Source organism: Marmota flaviventris, chromosome 14 (genome assembly GCF_047511675.1).
Source record: "Marmota flaviventris isolate mMarFla1 chromosome 14, mMarFla1.hap1, whole genome shotgun sequence".
NCBI classification, from domain to species: domain Eukaryota; kingdom Metazoa; phylum Chordata; class Mammalia; order Rodentia; family Sciuridae; genus Marmota; species Marmota flaviventris.
Window position 1 is genome coordinate 5,214,304 of NC_092511.1, and position 21,550 is coordinate 5,235,853.

At 48.5% G+C, this 21,550-nt stretch overlaps 1 long non-coding RNA gene across 2 annotated transcripts; it reads right to left on the minus strand.

Moving 5' to 3' along the window:
- Positions 1-4,524: 4,524 nt before the first annotated feature.
- Positions 4,525-9,561, minus strand: LOC114094689 (uncharacterized). Of its 2 annotated transcripts, none has more exons than XR_011704223.1 (4): positions 9,310-9,561; positions 8,126-8,675; positions 7,209-7,341; positions 4,525-4,969 (listed from the first exon to the last, which is right to left on the minus strand). It is a non-coding gene; the product is annotated as an uncharacterized lncRNA (long non-coding RNA). The 2 variants fall into 2 exon arrangements; XR_003583115.2 differs by having other exon boundaries at positions 7,209-7,410.
- Positions 9,562-21,550: the final 11,989 nt, after the last annotated feature.

Here is a 21,550-nt window from a genome sequence, read left to right on the forward strand (position 1 = left end):
ACTCCACAGCTGTTAACTGCAGCACCGCTTGCAAATGCCCCTGTCCTTGGGAGACAGTGTAATTTTAAAATGACCCTAACAATGTGGAAACCACCTGTTACTCCCAAAAGACACCCCATATGTAGTAGCGAGCAGACAGGAAAGAGGCTCCTTATTAACAGAAGCCCAATAATCACTTTAACAGCAGTGGAGGCCAGGCCGTATCAGGCTGGATACCTTCTATGCAAACAGGACTAAATTAATTTGCACAGAAAAGGTTGCAAGAGCAATTAGCGCCTCATTAATATGACATAAATGTTAATTTACACAGATCCCAAGTGACCCCCAAATTCTTTCCACCCAACCAGGGGAAGTGGTATTTTAGGATACACTAATGTGGATGGCCACAAGGGACAAGGGGGCAATTCCACCTGCCCAGCCCCTTTGAAGGGGTGCAGATAACAGAGTCACCCAGAGCCTGAGTGTCCACTTAGCTGAGACCACAGCAATGTTCTCAGATGAAAGGGGCCAGGTCAGCTCTGCTGCAGCCACAGAAGCTCTTGTGCATAGGGAGTTTGTGACTGACCACCGCAGGATGCAGGGACCACATGGTGGCCCTAGGAAGGACTGCATCCATGATGGGAGGGAAGGGTTCCCAGAGAACTGCACAGCAAAGCTCCTGAGAACCACAGCAATCACCTTAAGTAACTGATTTATTTATACCAGTCCCTAAAAGACAAGAACTCTGGAGGTGTGGGTAGCAGGAGGAGAGGTGGTGCTGCTGGGAACGAGAGACGCTTGGGAGCACAGCGTCTGTCACACCCAAGGGTGTCATCAGGGTATCCTGCATCCAAGGATGGTGTCCTGCAGCTTCCACCCCAGAGAGCATTCCACACAACTCACTGCAAATTGCACTTCCAAGTAGAAACATCCTCCAGAGCTTCTTACAGCCCCACAGGAGGAAGAAGCAGAAAAAATTGGGAAGGAGCTCGGGGTAAGTGAGGAGAGGGCAGCTCCCAACATGGGAGGACCACCTGCAGGTGTCCGTTCCAAACACACACACATTCGCAGGTACACACACACACACACACACACACAGCCTGTGTCAGAATCCGCCTCCGTTCAAAAATCGCCCTGGGTGTTCCTTGCTGTGCCGGGGTTGCAGGTTTCATAGAACTTGGCTTGCAGGCATGATGGCAGTAGCCCCTGACCCTGGGTCCCACTCAGCATCTCTTAAGTTCCATACGCAACCTGTGATGCAGAGCCAACTGGCTCCTAAAGATGTCCTGGCTCTGGTGTGTTCAGAGCCCTCTGCCAGGTTCCGTGGGTGAAGAGGGACTGAGAGCAAGTGTCCATCTGGGGGAACACAGCACAGTCCATGGCACAGGCAGATCCAGCAGGCCGTCACTGTCATTGCCGGGATAGAAAGAACCAAGTCCAGAGCTGACAGGGCTTTGCCAGTAGAGTCGGAGCTGGTGCCCCTGAAAGATGGGGACATTCCAACAGCACTAAAGGGACAGAGGTGCCCGGATGAGAGACAGAGTGAGCAGAGACTCAAACCCATGCTCAGGACTGAGGTCAGGGAGCCTAGTTCCAGAAACCAAAAGCTGAGAGGTATTGGATGAAACAAAGGGACAAGGCAGCGGGACATGAAGTGGGAATCGAACCAGAAAACATGAGTTGGAGACAGCTGGTGTCCAGCCAGCGTCCAGGTGTCTCCAGCAGCCTTGACTCCCTGGAAAATTTTGAAAAACTAGAGTGGTCCATTTTCACTGTGATGGTCGACAGTCACCTTAAAAGGAAGCCCTCCCTGCTCTCTGCACGGCCCCCACCTCTTAGTCCCCTGGACCTCCCCACTCAGTGCCCGTGTCCACCTCGGCCGATGCAGGCTGATGAGGAAAGATGAGCCTCTGCTGTACACAGTGACATTGAGCCCAGTGAGGAGTCGAGTGACATCACAAAGTGCTGTATGAATGGAAGCTTAGCAGAAATCCAGACAGAGGACTATCAGAGGGTAAGCAGAGTCACCCAGAGAGGGGGCAGCATGCAGGGCCCAATCCCCAGGGCCTGGGCCACAAGCGCTGGGACCAGCAAACATCATCAGGACCTGGAACCTCGGGGACTCCGGTGTGGTGCACACCTCTTAGCAAAACCATTTGTTTTGTGGATTCAGAAAACTACAAGCAAAGAAGGGTCCATCCCTGGTTGTGTGGATGCTGAGCTCACTTAACAGGACACCTGCTAACTGTGATCCTGTTTTCCTCTAAAACGAGCTGCTAATTTCCTAAAGGAGTTTGTGAAACACTGCAGAGGGTGAGCTTGCTGAGGGCAGGGCCGGGCTCACGTGTCCAGGTCTGTGCACATGGTAGGGATGGACGGGGGTTGGCATCCCATTCCGACACCGTAAGCGATTTGGTCTGGCCTGAGCAGGGAGAGTGCATTCTTGGTGTAAGAGGGTTCCATTGGCTCACGGGCCACAACGGAAGTTCCAAGTCAGGTTCCAGATGCCAGTAGCGCGGTGCCTTTTCTCTGCACCCTCCCCCTGTCTGGCCAATGTGGCTTTCCCTACCTTCCTCAGGTCCCCTGTCCCATACAAGCAGCCAGATATGGAGGCAGCAGTGGCCTTGAAGGAGGAATGTTTCCTCAGTAATGCAGGCGGAAGAAAAGAGCTAATTCTTGGGTTTTTAAAATGCACTTTTAGATTTTATGAAAGAAAGAAGAGTCTGAGAGAGACCCACCGAAGCAGGCGGGGCCAAAGATTCTCCAGACAAGAGGAAGCCTCAGAGTGCAGATGCAGCCTGACGCAGAGATGGGAGGCCTCTCCAGGGCGTCTGAGAGTGGGAGAACCTGGGCGACCTCCAGGAGGCGCCCAGCAAGCCGCTGGAGCAGGGCCACTGGATTGTGGCGTCCAGGAGGTGGGCCTGGGCAGCCTTCCAGAGCCACTGCACACACCTGAGAAGCTGCCTGGAGGAGACAGGCCTCTGACAACCCCCAGGTTCCCAAAGACCAGAGGGGTTGCAGAAGGCAGAACAGCATAACCTGGGGCCCCAAGGGGCGGAAAGCGGCCGCCCAAGAAGACGCACCTGGAGAGGCCTGCGCCTGGGGTCACCCACCAACAAGGGCGCCCGGACAGCTTTCCAGAGTCACACCTGTAAGAGCAGGTTTTATTTAGGCCTTACCATGTGCCAGACACTGTTCCAAGCCCTGGGCAGAACTTTCCTTGGGACAGACAAGGGAGGAGCAGGATCCTCCTTAGGCATCTGCTCTCAGGACTAGAACCTTGCTGGTCGGGGACAACCCTCCCGGTGTCTGGCTTACATCTCAAGATGAAAGATGACAGTTCCCAAGGCCAGGAAGGTCTGAGAGCTGGGCAAGGACCCTGCTTTGGAGTGCAGGGAAGGATGGACCCTTGGGGCCAATGGTAAGGGGGCAGAGGGGCAGTGCTCCTGTCTAACCCTTGCTCCCAGAGGGAGGGCCACAGGGGGCTCCTCAGACCAGCGGCCTTTCCCAAGTCCCCTCCTGGTCCAGAGGCGCGAGGCCCACCGAGATCAGCACTGCTTCTGCCACAGTTGCTCATGGTGACAGGAATCCTCTGTGTGGATTGGCAACACTCTCACGTTGGTAGACTCAGATACAGACATATCACAAGCACAAAACCTGACACCCATTCCTTTCCGTGGGCAACCAAGTGACTGCTGAGTGTCAGAATTGCCAAGAGTTTCTGTTAAAACTGTACTGACGTCACCGATTTTTTTAAAAATGAAAATTTTAGTGATATTAAATATTTTGATGTTAATTGTTGAAATGTATTAATTACAATGTGTATTTTTATTTTGGACTGATTTTAAATGATTTGGAAGAAAATCACTTTTAAAATGAAAAATAACTTTAATATCTTAAATTTAGAATTTTTTAAATTTCTACTTGAGTGAAAATATATTTAAATGTTGCATTTATTGAATAAAGTTGCATTTGATTTCTTAATCTTTCAGCTCTACACTGTTCCTCAAACACAAATTTTGTGGAAATCTTAAACATGGCAAAATGATTTGTCATTTTGCTGAAATTATGACAAGAAAGTTAAAACTCACATAGAAACACATGGTGATTCACCTAGAATGAGCAAAACTGTCTGGGGCTTTGCTGGCCCCTCAACAACACGAGGACTCCAGCATGTGGGAGAGGACCCTACGTCACGGGCCACTCGGTGAACATCTGTTGGTGGATCAGACGGGTGGTGCGGGGAAGCGCCAGTGGAGGGCAAATCCAGAGCGCGGAGGGCCCTGAACACCAGCACCGAGACCGGCCCCAGCTCTTGGCTGATACAAGGGGAGGTCTGGGAGCAGCGTCAGGACCATTAAAGGAGCATCAGAACACACCAGAGGATGGAGCTGGGAACCGTCAACGTATCACAGGTTATCTCCATTATCCAAGTTGCTTGAGACCAAAAATCTACAATTTCAGATGATTTTTAAGTTTTGGGACCCAGATGAGATATTTTGAGAACGAGACCCAAGTTCAAACATGAAATTTATTTGTGTTTTGTTGGATGCCTCATACACGTGGACCAAAGGTGATTTTATACATGGTTGTTAATAATTTTGTGGATGACTGGGACTTTCAAGGTGTGGCCTCTGAACCTGTGGCATCTGGTCAGCACTTAAAGACTTTGTAACATTTTGGATTTGCTTTTGCCTTACAGATGCATGGTTAACCTGCATCATTAACTGGGTGCCTTTTGCTTTTATGTTTTCACCTATTTTAGGCTGGGGTTATTTTCTTTGAATCCACAGGCAGGAGCATAGGAGCCCTGGTTTGTGGGCCCTGGGCACTGAAGGGTCCCCATCTTCGAGGAGCTGCTGGAGGGTGGGGCTTGGGTGACTGTGGACTCTCGGGGTTTCTTGGAGCTGGCTCGAATCTCAGCACCACCATTCATTGTCCGGGGATCCTGGGCTCCAATCTTAACTTCTCCAACCCTCAGGGTTTTCATCTGTAAAAGAGGAACAAGGCTACTTTCCTCACAAAGTGGTTGTGACATTGAAGACAAGAAGCACAGGAGCACCTAGCTAGCAGTTGGTACCCAATAAACAGCAGCTGCCAGGGTCCTCCAGACCCCAGAGCTCAGGTGGAGACTCTGCCAGTCCAGCCCACCCCCACCCAGAGTCTGCTACAGAAGGCTGTCCCCATCCCAGAGGAGCTGATTAGAGATAAGGGTCCCAACCCCTCCCCACAAGCCTACCCAATCAGCATCTGCCTGTCAACAAAATCCCCAGTGACGGGGGCACACAGAGGCTGAGAAGCACCCCAGCAGTTCCCAGCCCAGAGTGCCCATTCCAACCACCAGGAGCTTTTAAATCACTGGGGCCGGCGCCCCACCCCCAGGTCTTAATTCACATCGATGTGGGCCTGGCACTTTTTCAAAACATGCCCCAGTGACTTGAATGTTCCACCAGGCTCAAGAGCCACAAGCTGTATCTAAAGTGAGGCACACTTCTCATGGACTCAGGCATCTTTCTTCCAAAGGCCCTTCCTCCATAAAACAACAGAAAAATCATACTTTAAATGCATGTTGCTAGAAAATACTAATGTTATTTATTGAGACATTTTCTCCAACCTAAAGCCTCCTTGTTTTCTTCCAACTGAAAAACAAAACAAAAAGGAAAATGATGACACTTCCTAGACCCCTAAAAGTATCACAGGTCTGTGTGTGTGTGTGTGTGTGTGTGTGTGTGTGTGTGTGCCTGCCGTGCCTACTGAACAAGCTGGCCCTGACTGGGGAGACCATAGGAGCTCAGCAGTGAACAGAGCGGAACAGAGAAAGCAGTGCCCTGTGTCACCACTGCTAATACACTTTCATTGTACATATCAACAGGACTCTGAATGGAGATATAAAGCTGATAACTCAGTGTATGTGAGCAAATGGCCCAAGACATCCTCATGCAAAGAAAGGAGAGAAGGGAGGGAGGGAGGGAGGGAGAAGGAAGGGCAGGTGGGGAAGGAAGGAAGGTCAGATTGGGATACAATCCTAACCAAACGTGGGGGGGAGAGTTGGGGCGGTCAGGAAGACTCCTCTCGGGCTGTGGAGCTGAGGCTGCAGAGTTGATTGCACACCTGTGTTCACTCGTCCATTCTTTTATCATTTCTTCTTTTCCTTTTCCAGTTCACAACAGAGCCACAAATGTGTGCCAAATCCCGCAAACTCAAAGCTAAGGAAGCTACTGTCCCTTCCTCTGCGGGGTGCGCACTTGGGCAGGCAGCCGTGTGTCTGGAGAATTTCATTTCTTTCCCTAGAATATTAATGCAGGGTTGTCCATTTCCTAGAGTGGCCAAACTTAATTAAAGCAACATGGCCAAAAAGAAATCTGCTGGAAACGCCTGGACGCAAAGGAAAAGCTTCAGATATTCCTTTGTAATCACAAGCCGTGTGGTCTGACGCTGCTCCCCGGGGGTGCGCTTCAGAGATCACTCTTATTATTATTTTAAAAATCTGGCATAAAGAAATTTGTTACAAAAGCGAATCATCACCAGCAGGACTCCCGAGTGGACACAGAGAGGTTGAAAGGGAGCGAGGGATAAGACAGGCACAATCCCACAATGGCAAGGTCAAGATCAGTGGAAATAAGGGTTGTGCTGGGTTTTCCTGAGCACTGTTTAGGAGAGAGAGGGGGGAAGCAGTTTTCAAAAGTGGCTTTAGGCTGAGTAATTAGAATACAGTACCATCCAGTGCACAAAAGAGCAGGAGTGTGGATGTGAAATTAAACATTTGGATATGAGAGTTTCAAGTAAACAAAAGATTAATTACTCTCTGTGTTTCATTTTGCATTAACCCCTGCTCCACTATTGCGCCTGCGTGCCTTCTGCGATACCCTGCTAGAGGATAATGCTAAAGTATGACTTTTCCATAATGAGATTTTTTAATATGAGGAAATATATGCAGTTGGTAACATTTCATAGCAGCCGTTTCCCCTTGCCAGGCAACACGCTAGAAATTGCTGAAACTCGGGAAAATGTGTTTGAATCTAAATTCGCATTTGGTTCATTGATTCTGTGCTTGCTCAACACACTTGTAAGTACTACCTAATGCTCCTTAAATCCACGTGAAGTGCCATAGTCAGGCACTGCCTAAGGACACTTTGGTCAACATCAGACTGCCCAAACCATGGGGCCCACAGGATCAGACTACCTGGTGCCTTTGCGGCTCTCTGAGCCGCCCTCTGTGACATTCTCACCGTGATGGACCGCCTCGTGACGCAGGTCTCAGCACACATCCCCGCTGTGAAGCAGCTCGGCTGTATTTCACCATCACAGTGGCTGGGAAACCCCTGCTACTGGAGAGACACCTGGATGCCCCAGAGCGGGAAGCTGGAACAGAGGTTTCCAGGATGGAGTTTGGAAAACTCAGGTCTTCCAAAATCGTTCCCACGGACCAGGCTGCCAGAAAGCGCAAAACCAACCATTCTTGTTTTGTGGTCCCCAAATCATAGCCTGGCATGGAGTAGGGACTCAAATATATATGGAAGGAAAGACAGGAGAGAGGGGGAAAGAAGAAGGAGGGAGGGAGGAGGAAGGAGGAGGGAGAAAGGGGTTGGTGGGGTAAGATAGGAAATGGAGTTGGTGGGGGGCAGATCAAAAGGCTTAAGAAATTATTCCTGGGTCTTTCCTAAAGCAAAGTGATACAGCATGGTGTGGGCTTCATTAGTTTGATGGCAACAATTAAAGGTTTGCTTGTATATTTGTAAAAAATCTTGGGGAAAAATGTAGATTTCTATGAAACAGTTAATTTATTTACCAAATTCTTCCAATTATGTCTTTTCCCACCTTTATTTGGTAAATTTCCAGCCACCACTGTCTTTATAACACCTCTAAGGTCCTCTGCTGAAGACTGTCGTGGTCACAGAGCCCGGGGTCCAGGAAGTGAACAGCATCAGGGCAGCCCTCTTCCCAGGGACAGGAATGGGAGAGAGCACCAGCCAGGACAGTGTTAGGGGAACTGTGGCCGGAACAGGAAATGGGGAGAAGGCGGAGGCAGATTTGGCATGAGGGGCAGAACCGATGTGCAGGAGGAGGGGAGACAACCGAAGCAGCAGAGTCACCCAGGAAGGACCCACGGAAGAATCCAGAGCCCAAGATGGGCTGGAGGACTCACCTTTAACGGTTTGGGGACGCGTCTTTCATTGTTCTCACTCACTCATTGTGCATCTGGCAAATACTTGTTGGACACCAGCTACGTGCTGGGCACCATTCTGGGCTCTGGGATCAGCAGTGAATAAAATGCAAGGACATGAGAATCAAAAGCCCTGGCCACTTGGTGGGAGCTCCATCAACTCCAGCCTCCGTTGCATGGCTGCTCCAGCACGTGCTGAGGCTGCTCTGGGAAGAGGTTGGACAGACGAGACAGTGGCACACAGAGGTCCTTGGAGCAAGAGAGCCACAGGTCAGATTCAAGGTCACTCTGATGAGGAGACATGATACGCAGCAACGTCAAGGCCACACAGACCAAAAAACGGTAGGGACCAGATTCCAGCATTCCAGGAGACCAGAGAGGGAGCAAAGGAGACAGGCCAAAGGTCAAAGGTCAAAGGCACCAAGTCATCACTGATACGTCATTACTGTGTCAACTCTGGTCCTCACGTCCACCTCATGGCATCATTATTGTCCTGATGTTACAGGTGAAGACACTGTGGCAGGGGTTACACCTGGAAAAAGGAAAGAGTTGTTGTGAAGCCTAACCCACAGGGAGCAGAGAGACCCGTGAGAAAGGTGGGCAGCTGCCCCGAGCCTGGGCAGCAACGGGCCGTGCAAAGAGGAAGCCGAGGCCTGGAGAAGACGCTGCAGGATAGAACCAACCCACTGTGTGCTGAGGAAGCTGGAAGACCTGGAGGATGCATGTGTCCCTTCCTGGGTGGTGACAGAAAAGGAAAGGGAGGGGAACAAGAAACCCCACCGGGTAGGAGGAAGGAGAAGACAGCCAACACACGCACAGAGCAGACATGAGACGTAATGAAAGGCGACCTGATTCTGAGCAGGAGGTGGAGTTTAGGAAAAGTGAGATAAACTGAACCTTGACCTTTGGAAGGTCATCCTTCAAATGGCACTGGTTCCGAAGAAGTACTTTCACTGGTTTCACAGTGAAAATATGGAATAACCATAACCACATAGATGGGTTTTATTCATAGAATTGATTCTTAGAAGTATTGAAAACCTAACTATAGTTACTCAAAAGTAAATAAAATTCACACAAATATTTTAAATCCTAATGATGTAAAAATAATAGTTTAGCTGACCAAAAAGGAAAGGAAGGTAGGATTTATAAGGTGCTAATCTTCTCACCTTCCTCAGTGCAGAGCCAACAGAAAAGGTCTACCATGGAGCTCCACTAAAGGCACGATTCATGAAAGAGCTGGACTTCAGTAAGATTCAAAACCTTCTGCCCTGCAACAGATACTGTCAAGAGATTGAGAAGACAAGCCACAGTCTTGCAGAAAATATTTGCAAAAAAAAAAATCTGATAAAGATTATTATTCAATCTGAACAAAGGACTTTTAAGATTCTATAAGGAAACAAATCTGATTAAAGAATAGACCCCCCCCAAAAAAATCTGAACAGACACTTCACCAAGGAAGATACGCAGATGGCAAATATGCCCATTTAAAAAAAAAAGTATATGTCATTAGGGGTTCACAAATTTAAATAAAAATAAGGATAAGGCAACACCATGCACCTAGTGGGATGGTGAAAGTCTAAAATTGGTAGATCAAGAAAGAGATGAGGGGCTGGGGATGTGGCTCAAGCAGTAGCGCGCTGGCCTAGCATGCGTGTGGCCCAGGTTCCATCCTCAGCACCACATACAAACAAAGATGTTGTGTCCACCGAGGACTAGAAAATAAATATTAAAAAATATTCTCTCTCTCTCTCTCTCTTAAAAAAAAAAAAAAAAACGAGTTAACAACATACTTCTATACACAGGCTGTCTTTTAGAAAAAAAAAAGAAAGTGATGAGATAATAGATAATTCAAGTTTTGAAGCTGCAAGTAAACTTAATATATATAATATATAGCATGTATTTTATATATATATATATATATATATATAAAATATAATATATATATGTATATATATATATGTATATATATATATATATACACATATATATATATATATTTTATATATATATAAAATCAGCAATAATCAACAAGTGAAGGAGAGGTGGAAGGCTTGTAAAGGCTCTGAATTCTTTTTCCTGCCTAGTGAAATGCTGGTACACATCCAAAGTCGGTAGATAAAGACCATCAGGTAAAAACAACCTGAGAGGAAGTCATGGTGGTAACTTCAAGAATTAAAAGCAAAAGTGAATATGTGTAGAAAGAGACGTATTTTTGTTTTGTATTCTTTGTTGCTTGGGCTTTTTAAATAATGTGTATGAGGTGCTTTCATAATTAAAAGAACGATTCTTTTAATCAGCAGCAATTTTTCTGTTAGGGAAGAAAACAACAGAAAGATGAAGTTTATGGAAATTTTTCTAGAAGCTTAATAATAGATGTCAATAATAAAGCATTGCTGCAAGTAATGAATTTTTGAATTTTGAAATGCCTTGAAGTTTTTCTCAAATTGCAAATCTCCCCAAGGGTGTTCCTCCAATTCCTACTTATCAGACATACTACTAAGTTCGAATTATAAAAATCTTACCTGTAATTGAAGCCAGCTGCAACCTTTTTGACAAGGACTAATTGCCGATAATGATTTAAGTGCTGTAAATTCACATGCCACAATTGTTTTAAATGGGGGAACCTCTCACAGCCTTCTCTGAAAAGAACTGTTAATCTTTGCTGCTGACTTATCAAATCCTTCCGTCACCTGTTTGCCATCATTTTCATGAGCTGATAACGTGTTTATTAGAGTCATAATGTGCAGGTGGGAGAATAAAGGTCTCGTTTGATGGCTCTGGAATTTCATCTCACATTTTTACCTGGGAAAAGCGCATACACCTCAGGTTTGGTTTAGCACAAAAAGACAATAAAGGTGAGGTTTTTGTTTTTTTTAATTCAAGAGAAATGGAAAGCTACCATTTTTTTATATCAGTGACTTTAGATGACATAGCCAGGTACAGTCCAAAGCTGGACAGTCATCCAGCCTGCTGCAAATCAAGAGCCTGAGGGACCCTGCAAACCCACAGAGCTGCTAGGTTGGCGAGGACAACCCCTTCCTGCTCCGCTGCTGGTCTCCTTGGTGTGTCTGGTCTGTTCCCTTCCTGGGCATGGCAGGCTTCCTCTGGTCTGCCTGCTCCTGGACTTAGGGCACTACGTGTACCAACTGCTTGTGGGAAGAAGAGCGATTTAGCAGCCTGTATGCAAAAACTAATGTGACTTTGGCTTTTTGATTCTGCTGCTAAGAATTTATCTCAAGGAAATGACAAGGAGCATGTGTGAATTTTCAGCTGTCAGGATTTTAATCAGCACGTTGTCTGTACTGCTGTGGGGTCCCTGGGCACCTGGCTTCCCCAGCAGGAACAGCCCCTTACAAGGGTGTGACCTTCAGCCAGTTACTTAAGCACAGTCCCCCTGGGTTCCTCCCCCATTGAAGGGAATAACAGTACCTATCTCATCTGGCCTCAGGGATCTAAAGTGCCTGGAACAGTGCCGGGGGATTTGTAAATACTTGATTAATGCCACTCAGTATTAATAATAGTAGTCATGATTTTAAACCACAAAAATCATGTTGATGAGGAAAATGTACCAATTGAATAAAAAGCCTGACCTGTGGGAATCAGTGAGAACACAAACCTGTTCTCAACCTGCCGGAGGGATCTATGCCTCATGGAACACTGATCATCCGACCTAATGGTACCAGGGATTATCCCTGAGTGCTAGAATTGCCATGACTTGATTTTCTTTCTTTTCTATAAGGAAAGTGTTTTATTTGAGTAATTAAGAGATAAATGATATTTCTGAGAAATGTTCATGTTTTAGATTTCTATAGTTCATAGAATCCCAGAACCAGAAGAAACTTCCAGTGTTGTCTACTCCAACCTGGTCACTAGACGGTGAGGAACCTGGGCCCAGGAAAGGACAGCTGTGCTGGCCCTGCCCTACAGGGAAGAAGCACTGGAACCCAGGTCCCCTGTGGCCTCTGGGTGCACGTGGAGGTGCGCCTGAGGCACAGCCACTGAGGTCTCTGAGCACCAGGCTGAGCCCTCTCCTTCCATCCCGACCAAGGCCCAGGGCTCAGGTAGCAGGAAAACGCAAATGGCTGAAGGCAAGTCCGAGTGCCCGAGTCCCTGCCACAACGGTGATGGCTCTCTGCTGCCATCAGGGCGAGAGGCTGGTAAAGGCCAGGAAAGCTGAGGTCAGTGTCCTGGGCGCAACAAGAAAGGCTTCCTGGAGAGTCACAGTCGGAGGAGGCCGAAGGATGAGTCCAAGAGACGGCCGTAGAACTGAACGTGTGCGTCGCGTGGGACAGAGGCTGCCGTAGGGGAGGGTTTGCTTTGGTTTTGTTGTTGTTTTGTTTTTCGGAGTTTTTTTTTGACAAGGTCAAGGGCCTAGGCAGGATAATGTGTAAGGAAATTGGGAAAGAAGTGACCAGAACTGAAAGCCTTTCTTCCATTTATCTCTAGGTCAGTTCATGAGACCCGCTGGTTCTCTGGAGGACATGATTTAAAATACATGGTGGGTCACTGGTGGTGCCGTCACAGCCTTCTGCCCAGTAGCATGTCCACTCACCACTTCACACACAGGCATGAGAACTGTAGGCCGTCAGGGGTGGGCAGGGAGTGTTCTCAAGGCAGGCAGGGAGCACCTCTGGCCTCCCCGACAGCTGATGTCCCCACCCGCCCACACCACCCGCCTGCACCTTGCCACCAGCCTCCCCACCCCTGCCCCGCCCCATGCGCTCCTGCCAGTGTGCCCTGCAGGAGGGTTTTATGATGGATTTTCTTCATCTGCTCACATGTCCTGTTCATCTGCTCTGCCATACTTCTTATGACTTAAGACAAGCTGGACGAGTTTCAAGCAAAAGTCACTGATTTCCCAAGACTTGACTTTTCTCCCCTGGTCCCCAGTCCCACGCACTTAGGACATTACACTTTGTACTCTGGAGCCCATTATTTCCCTGGGAGGCTCAATGTCTGTTTTGATAGGAGCAATTTATCACCCTGGCAGAACCACACTGCTGTTCGGAAGGCAGGGCCAGGATTTATGAATCCCTTTTTCACCGAGAATGAATTTAATTCCCAGGGGTGGAAGTGGTATTAAAAGATTTGGCCTGCCGCACCTGTGGCATCAGGGACGTGGCTTCCAGGGTGGGGTGTGACACACCCACCTCTAGACCTGCTGTGAACACCTCTGCTTTCTTAAGCACGGAACAGCTCAATAAGAGCACAAAATCCAGTTAAGTAAGGAGGAAAAGAATGGTTTTTCTTAACAATGAATTCAAAACCATAAAATTGATCTGCAGAGCATTTCCCTTAATTTTTAGTATGCATGGGTTTTTAGATTATTAATTGAAAATACTTTCTCAATGTATCCATTTTTAAAGTACCAAACCGAAGTCTTGCTATGTGGGGGTCAATTTCTTCTTGCAATTTGTAGTGTCCAGTTTTCTCGTACGTGATGTGGCCAAGGTAAGAGGCCACAGGATGTATGCTGGGCTCAGCTGGGGAGCTTACAAGCTCCTAATGCCTCACTTCCATCACAAAGAGTCTAAGGCACCCTCTATGCATCAGGGAATTTTTTAAGCTTTCCAGATAATTCTGATAGATAATCAAGTTTCAGAACCATTGCTACAAGCAAGGAGTTTATATGTTTGAAATCAAGTATATAACAAGCTTCAAATTAGATATCTTTCTTTCAATTGCTCATCTACTTTACATGAACCAAACATGACTTTCTAAATTGTTGGGAGTTGAACAAATACATCTTGCATAATCTTGGACAAAGGCATGCTACCATATGAGCTCTCTTCACTAAATCAAACTCACACAAGTCGACAGTTGTACCGATCGGCAGCCTTTTTGCTCCACAGATTGCTTTCCACCTTCGCACAGCTCACTCGCCTCACTGGGACTTCGTGCACTGCTTGATATTAATTGGTTGAGCCCCAATGGCCACTCATTTCCTACCACACTGCTCAGCACCTCTGCTGCTCACCATCCTTCATCGTCCACCCCTGGGCTCTGGTATCACAACAATGAATGAGACAGTCCCCGCCTTACTTAGAAAGTAGCCAAGTTACCGGCAGTCGTAGGAAAAGGTGAGACACGCTGCACCGGAAGCAGGCTGAGGGTCACAACAACGCAAAGGAGGGTCCCCCAACTCTGCGCTCACTGGGAATCACAAGGAAAAGTACTGCTGCTTCTGCAAAATCGCCTTCTGCTCCACTGAACTCAAGCTATTGATTGTCACTGTGTGACACAAGGATAGAAAGAGGCACATGATGTGCAGATACAGCTATTCTCTCTTCATTTTTTTTCAGTCATTTACTGTGACTGTGTGCATTCCACACTGAGGACATTTTGCAAATGTCAACAATCAGGTTTCATCCAGCTTCTGATTTAGATATCCTTTGAGGGATAACACATGAATCAAAGACTGGTTTGATGGCCCCGGTTCCATGATTTTTATTTATTTATTTTTATTTGTTATTTATTTATTTTTAGTACCAGGGATTAAATCCAGAGCCCTCATAAACCACTGAGCCACATCCCCAGCCCTTTTTATTTATTTATTTATTTTTTGAGACAGGTTCTCACTAAGTTGCTGAGCCTGGCCTCAATCTTGCAATCCTCCTGCCTCAGCCTTCCAAGCTGCTGGGATTATAGGCATGCACTACCCTACCCAGCTCCATGATTCTTTAAAAATTAAAAAAAAAAAAAGACAACTAAAAATACACGTCCACAGGGATCAGGGTACATTCTTGATGGCTGTCCGCAGTGTGAAGAGTGTTGTGCTCTTCCTGGGGCTTCCCAGGACTGAAAGGTCAGTGGCATCAGTAGGTCAGCACATGATGAAGCACAGGCCTGATGGCAGAGGATCAGCACGATCGTCAGGAAGGCCTGAGCAACAGCCTAGAGAAATGCCACCAGTGAGCCGCAGCACAGAAGGGACCAAGTCATGTGTGCACACACCTGTGCTTACAGGGACACACAGTGGGATGTAGATGGATTGTGAGTGGCTGATCGTATACATAGGGGACAGAGGGGTGTATGTGTTTTTCTACCCCCACATGGAGGGAATTGCAGGTCTGGTGTCAATTTTAGAGTTCGACAAAATAGGAGCTCTAAGGAACACTGGAGAAGGTTTGCCCAACGAGAAAACTGAAGCCCAGAGAGGTGAGTCCAGGTTAGGCCAAGCTCTGAGTAGAGGTCAGGGTCAGAGCGGCAGCACCAGGCTTCTGGCTGCAGCCCTTGACTCTGCAGCAGCCGCTGACCCTGCAGCATTGCCAGTGAGGCTGACCCAAAACCCCTGCATGGCAGGAGCTCGGCTCTGATACATATAGGAGTAGACCCACCGCCAGTCGACACAGGCGCTGACCACGTCCCTGCCCACAGATTCAGTGCTTGAGAAACGAGCTGTCTGATTTTATCATGACTGGTTTCATCTCAGATCTTCCTCAACAGATTCCCATCAAAATTCTGGAGCCCCTAGTGCCAACACGGGGGGACAGAAGGTAACCCCTGCTCCTGGCCCGTGGTCAGTGTCTTCTATCTGTGGCTGTTTTGGTATCCACAAAAATGTTCTCCTCCCACCTGGTCTCAGGTGTCAGCCCGTTGACCATGTGTGCTCCTGTCCTGACCACCAAGCCCTTCAGGTGTGGAGGCCCCAAGGCCTCTCTGGCTGCAAGTCCACCCGCTGTGCTGTGGCCATCACATATCAATAAGAGCAGGCACCAAGGGGTCCCCACAAGGGGCTGCACTAGGCCTGTCAACCTCAATCATCAATAAACAACTTCACCTGCAGGCACCTGGGGGATGCAAGGCTACTCTTTCCTGGCCCTTTTCAGACCACATGGAGGGCGACAGGAATTTCTGTCCTACGGCCTTGCCAGCCGCACGTGTCTGCTGCCACCCTTTGCCCCACGTTACGTGAAAGTGTCAGCCACACTGGAAATCATGGCAGACAGGTAACGGGAAGCCATTGCCACCGGGGGGTAGAATGTGGCCCACGGATGACTCGTCAGCAGTCCCTGGGGTCCATGACGGCAGAGTCTGTGCTCTGCAGTGTTCCTAAGAGACTGCAGGGAGGGGAGGAAAGCCCCCGGTGGGGGCGTGTATGACACTGCTGAGTGACAGCAGCCATTGTTATGCAGATATTTCTCTTCTGCACCATCCTTAACACCCTTTTTCAGAATCAGGAAATTCCCACCTGGTATCCTTCTGGGCTTACCAGCCAGGCACAGTGGCACACACCTGCAATCCCAGTGGCTCAGGAGGCTGAGGCAGGAAGATTGTGGGTTCAAAGCCAGCCTCAGCAACAGTGAGGCGCTAAGCGACTCAGTGAGACCCTGTCTCTAAACAAAATAAGAAAACCAAAGGACTGGTTTTGTAGCCCAGTACCAAAAAAGAAAGAAAGAAAAAAGCCACGCTGGGTTTACCAGCTGGCATAGTGTTAGTGAGGAGACCCAGGACATAATTCTGACCACACACAGGTCATATGCAGATAGGGGTTTAAGTGAAGCTTACATTTGTAAGATTGTCTAGAAATGTGAACACTCCCTAACAAAAGCAATTTGACAAGGGTTTGAATGACTCAGGGTAGGCCCATTGCTGTTTCTAGAAAAACTACTCAGACCACTTTGTCTCAGTTGGATTGAGCCTGTTGCACAGTTGCTCAGTGTCAGCTTGTGACAGATGCTGTGCCAACCAGGGGTTTGCACGGCCCCTCCCTGGTCACCACAGAGTCCACACACAGGTTCCCAAGCCAGCTCCCTCGAGCTCTCGGGTCAGAACAGTTGCCACAAAGGGTTCCGTGGAGGAGATTTCAGAAACATCTGCAGGAACCACACCTGAGAACACTTCCAGCCACAGAAGGTGCTCCGAGCCAGGGCAGGTGCCACCGGCAGGTTGCTCAAGCACATCCTGCTGGCCCCATCCTGCTGGCCGTCCAGCACTCACTCTGGTCAGAGAATCTGGTGAAACTTTCCCCAGCGCTGGCCTCATGGGTATTCCCGAGGTTTCCCTCTGCCCAGTCATGCCACGTTCAGACACCTGTACCAAGTATTCACAGTGACACAGCCACCATGCTTCTTCATTTTCCCTGTTCATGGGTGGGGATGTTTTGACCCATAATCTAAAATTGCATTTTATATAAGCTCAGAGCATTGACTCTCCCCAGCTCCACGCCTGCTGGAACAGGTTCCACTTCAGTGTGGCCCTTGCCAGAGTAAATAAAATCCAGGCTCACCATCCCAAACTGTCCAAAGACCTAGAAACTCATAGGAAGTTAGCGAGCTCCGCCAACACAAACCCCTCATCGTAACCAGGAGCCTGGGAATGTGCATTAGCCAAGGTTTCAATTTGGCCTAAGAGTAAAGGAGGTTGATTATGTATTTTTTTTTTCTCTTTTTCTTAAAAGCAAAAAACTTCCAAGTCACACACCCATAGCTGGATTAAGACCCATGGCTTAGCTGAACACAAGAGTAAAACAGCCAGGAACCCTCACTTAGTGCAGCCTGGTTCGCTGGACTCTGCTCTAAACACTTCACCTAGACTGATTCACTCAGTCTTTATGCAGATTCTCTGCAGCTGGTGCTATTATTATCCCCAGTTGACAAATGAGGAGACAGGGTACAGAGAGACTTAAGTCATGCCCCATCCCTGAGGTTTGCTGATTCCATCTTTCCTCTCCTCGATGTGGCACTGCATGAGGCAAAGGAAAATTTCAGGATGCCCAAGCATCACACTGCATCATCACACTGAGCAGCTGGGACCACTCGCGGAAGCAGGGAGCCGCCTTTACGGAAATCAGGAGTCAATGGCTCTCGTGTCCCTCCAGGGCCACTTTCACTGGAGGCCCCTGGAGCCCAGCACCACCTCAGGAGCCCAGGGTCCCTCAGACATACCCTACTAAGCCCAGTTCCCATTGGCAGGAGCCACAGCATCACCAGGTCAGCTGTGAGGAAACAGAGGCCAGCAGCTGGAGTGCAGGCCCAGCTGCCTCTGGCCTTCCCCACCACATTCCAAGGCAGTATACCATCACAGGGGGAGCAGAACATCATGAGCTCCCCTCAGTGACACCCATTCACATGGACACCAGGAAAGATATCAGGCTGGGGCACCGTCCGGCGCAGCCTCCACCTCCCATTGGAAAATGCACAAAGAAAGTTTTTGTTATGACAGAAAGGGGGACAATCCCTCCAAGCTCAGAGCAGATGTGTGCATTAACAGGAATCAACAAAGTTTCATACCCTTAATAGGAATTTCCCCCCAATCCAGTTATCAACAGCCAATTGAACACTTTCATTTATACCAAAAAAAAATAATAATAATACATCTCTATGAATTACTTGTAAAAAAAACTTCTAACAGGTAAAAATGTATAGTTTCATCTTGACCCAGATACTAAAAAGCTCATAACTGTCACAGCTCAGGGGAAGTTTCCCTTAATATTGGTGGCAGTGATGACACTACTCAGGAAGATGAGCTCAGATCAGAGGCAACCGATGGCACGGGAGACTTTTTTTTTTTCCTGAGTTCTTTCAAACTAGGCAGGCTCTCTCTGATGGGTACAATGGCACAGGAAGAGGACACTGATGCCTTGGGGGACATTCTGGGCCTGAGACATCTCTCCCCAAAGCACTGATTCTCCCTATCCTCATAGATCGGGTGGACCTCACTGGGAGGGGCCACGGCTGGATGCAGACCGTCCATTCCTATTTGTGGTTGGTCGCAGAGCTGGGCAACAGAAGAGGCTCTAAAGAGGCTTCCTGGAGCTCAGCACACCATCACCAAAGAGAGTGCCGTTCAAAGGTTTCTGGGCAGGAAATGTCAAAGAATGAGGTATCTCGATGAAGGCAAGCCAGACAATGAAAGCAGTCTGCTCTCAGAAACTGAGCTCCCTGCTCCCCAGAGCCCTTCAAAGGCTCCCAGATGCAGGCAGGTCTGCAGAATGAACTCTAAGCCAGTCTTCTCCCCGCCGCCAGACAACCACACATAACACACAGGCCACGTCCTCAAGGCAAAAACAAAGGTGTCAAGGTGCTCTGCAGGGACGCAGGGCTTGTCTGTAAAGGAGCAGATCTCTGAGATTCCACCGCGATCTCATAAAGCCTCCACTCTGCGGTTCACGCCTGGCTGAGCACGCTCATCCACGGCTGCAGCCTTGATCATCGAGCTGTTTCATCACTCAGATCGGCGACCTAATTTGGAGACAGGCAACGCAGGCAAGTTGCTTGCTAAGACCAGGAGGGAATGCAGATGCTTTAAAAGTTATCACAGAGGTGGGGGTTGTGGCTCAGAGGTAGAGCGCTCGCCTAGCATGCATGAGGCACTGGGTTCCATCCTCAGCACCACATAAATGTAAAATAGAGGTTATTTAAAAAAAAAAAAAAGTTATCACAGAAGATGACTGTGAACATCAGAACTGTTTAGGAAAGAGGCAGAGGGAGCACCTGGAAGGGTGGCAGGATGTGTCAGCCAAGCCCACAGCAGCCTTATCCATGAGATGGAGGGGTGCAGAGTCTAGCCTCGGGTCTCTCCAAAAGGGAAACTGAGTCCCTAGGGCTGACCAGGCCTGGCATGCTGGTTCTGGGTTGGTAGAATCCTTAGGCCAGGTCACCTGTGCAACTTCTCTGGGCAGAGCACCGGAGAAGTGGTGTGGGGCGGTCTCTACCCAGCTCTGGTCCTGCTCAGCTTGAGCCACACCAGGCTTGGAGGCTGTCCTGGGTTCAGGTGGAGGTGCCAGGATGCAGAAGGAAGAGGGCAGCGTGAGTGGTGGGCGGCTCCAGGCTGTACCCATGCCTGGGGCGATGGGTGACGGGTGACAGAGGTGCCTGCCAGGCAGCTGGGCACTGTGCTCCCCAACTTCCTCCCCCAAATGCTAGGTCCTGGGGCAGTGCTGGCTCCTCCCACAGGCCAGGTGTGGGAGGGTTAATTGATGGAGAGGCTGGGGAAGGTGGGGAGAGGGGGCCCCCAGGGGGTGCTAACCCACTGCACCTCCCTGTGCAGCAGCCAAAGGTGCTCAAGCTTCTCTTGAGTTACTTAGATCAATGGAGATGTATGTGCACACACATATACACACAGGTACAGGCCCTGGACCCACGCAAGCTGAGCACCCCACTCTGATTCTCCCTACACCTCTTTAGCTTGAATGTTCCCTAAGAGCTGAGAGGTTTGTTTGGGCTCCTGGTCCCCAAGCCCACCCCCCCAACACACTTCACTCTTGTGTACCCTGGAGGAGACCCATCCTGAAGTCGGTGTGTCCTGATCACCTATGGGTGTGTATCTATGTACTGTATACATATGGGAATTGTCAGTCCTCTCCAAAAGCAGAAAGAAGTGCTGAGAAATCAGATCTCATTTACATACGGCCAGGGTTTCCACAGCCTCCCTCCTGACACTGTAAATCCATTAAGTGAAATAAGACAGCAAAGCCCAGACGCGGAGGGGTCCTTGGAGGGGACCTGGAGGAGGGACTACAAGCAGATGGTCGGCAGGAACACGCCCCCTCCTGCGGGAGGTGTGGATAAACAGGAACCAGCCCTGGCATTCCCAACAGGTGAGATAAGGAAAACAGGTGCAGCCTACCTGGTGTTTATCTTCTTGGCTTTTACTTGGAGAAATATTTCTCCTCTATTGCCTACTGTACTATGTTTAGGATCCCATCGGTTTCCGGACTTTTCTCTGGTTTCTGTTTTTTTCTTTTTTCTTTCTCCTTACCCCATTGATCTAAAACAGCAATTTTTGTAAAATACAGATGTATTTTTATTACCAATATTTATGAACATATTTTTAAAAAATCATGTTTATATATAATGTCCTTGTTTTCATCTAACAATTTTTTTTTAACATCAGCAATTTTAATTCCCCTTCAGACTATGAAAGACCCTCATCCCACCCCCATGCCACTGTCTGCCTGCCCACTGTCTGCCCACTGTCTGCCCACTGTCTGCCCCCTGAACAAGTCAATTTTCCAGGTGTTAAATAACATTGAATAATAATTATATAATCAGCATAAAAATTCCACCCCAGGAAGACACCTCACATTTTCTGCCTGGTTTCTGTGACATTTCCTTGAACTCCAGGGATCCTGGCCCCTCAGTTACCGTATTTATTTTCTTATTGATTTTACTAGTTATTTTCTCACTGATTGTATTACTTGGAAGTCCTAATTTCCAGCTGAGAGAATGAGTGCATTTTAAATATGACGTATGGGCCCAGTGAAAAGCCAGCGACCTCTGAGTCATTTTCTCCTCTCCACAGGCTTCCCTGGGGGTGGCAAGGGACGGTGTCTCACAGGGTCCTGCTGGAGGCCCACTGGCCATTTGCCTGCCTGCCTTGGCCTCTGGTTTTGTAGGTCATTTTTGTTTTCGTGTCATATCTAGTGCTAAAGTGAGGTGTCACCTTGCCCACACCATTGCCACA